The sequence below is a fragment of the Tupaia chinensis genome, unplaced genomic scaffold, assembly GCF_000334495.1.
Source record: "Tupaia chinensis unplaced genomic scaffold, TupChi_1.0 Scaffold134849_1, whole genome shotgun sequence".
Classification (NCBI taxonomy): Eukaryota; Metazoa; Chordata; class Mammalia; order Scandentia; family Tupaiidae; genus Tupaia; species Tupaia belangeri.
The window spans coordinates 1-1,209 of record NW_006195133.1 but is presented as its reverse complement, the minus strand read 5'-3'; the positions used below and the strand labels follow the sequence as shown (position 1 = coordinate 1,209).

At 33.7% G+C, this 1,209-nt stretch overlaps 1 pseudogene; it reads left to right on the top strand.

Moving 5' to 3' along the window:
• LOC114010126 (uncharacterized) lies at positions 1-71 on the top strand (annotated as a pseudogene).
• The last annotated feature ends 1,138 nt before the right edge of the window (positions 72-1,209 follow it).

Sequence of the window (1,209 nt, the reverse complement as noted above, 5' to 3'; positions counted from 1 at the left end):
ATTTCCCCAAATGCGGGAAACTCAGCTGCATAATTTGTGGTAGTGGAGGACTGCATGCGCGCTCTCCCCTGGAAAAGAAAAAAAAAAAAGTACTTAGTTAAGGTTCTCAATTAAAGTCTTTAGGGCACTTGTTTACTTAATCAATAGCTGAGACACTGGACATTTATCACTGTTTTAAATTAATCAACTGGTAATTAACAAATTACATTCCTTAGATTAAAGACTTCTAGTTTGTTTTAAGCTCTTAAAGATGAGTAATCATTACCTAACCTACTTATAATATGAGTTGAGTAATAAGTTTATAACTGTCTTATAATAATAATATAATAATAAGTTTATAATAGCTGTCTTAATGTGACAGATGTATATATTATATTTATTAAAGTTTAAAAATCTTAATAATTTTAAAATATGACCTTACTTAATTGTTTTTAAAAAATAAGTCGAATGTTATATTTATATAAAGGACACTGTTTTATGTATTTTTCCTGGTACTTTGTGAAAGACTATGAGGAAAGGAACTATAGGAGAGTCCCTCAAATAAAATAGTGTTTAATTCATACTTCCTGTTTTCAGAGGATGATTTATTAATATGCCAGGGGGAAAAGATCTTGATTGACAAAAATGATTACTAGTGATCTAACATTGCAAAAAAGGAGTCACATTCTCATTAGTACAAACAGGACATGAATCTGCAATCGTACATAACTGATACAAACCAATTTCTTCTTTGGGTTGAGTCAACAACGGGTAATAATAGTATCTACCCTGCAAAACTGCAGAAAGGATTTAGAGACTCTTGTGCAATCAAGGCAAAAGAGCACACAGGTAAAATAATATGGGCATTAAATAATATACATCTAAAAAATTAAGTAAGAGGGATATATTATAATCTAATAAAAAAGATATTTTCAGAATAAATGGTTTGGGACTGAGCACATGCCATAGCTTTCAAAAATCCAATAAATCTTAGCAATATTTAGTAAAATCATATTGGTTTCTTGGCCACACAGTGTGCCACAGGAGTCAAACTAGATGCTCTGTACCACTGACTCATGAGAGTGGGTGTGGGGATGGTGTTGGAATTCACTTTCAGAGACTTCCCTGAGTACCTGTGAGTGTACCTGTGACCAGGGGATGGCTGAGACTGCGGGTGGGTCATTCCATCAAGATCCTGTTGTGGGGGGACCAGCAGTTGGCATAATGGCT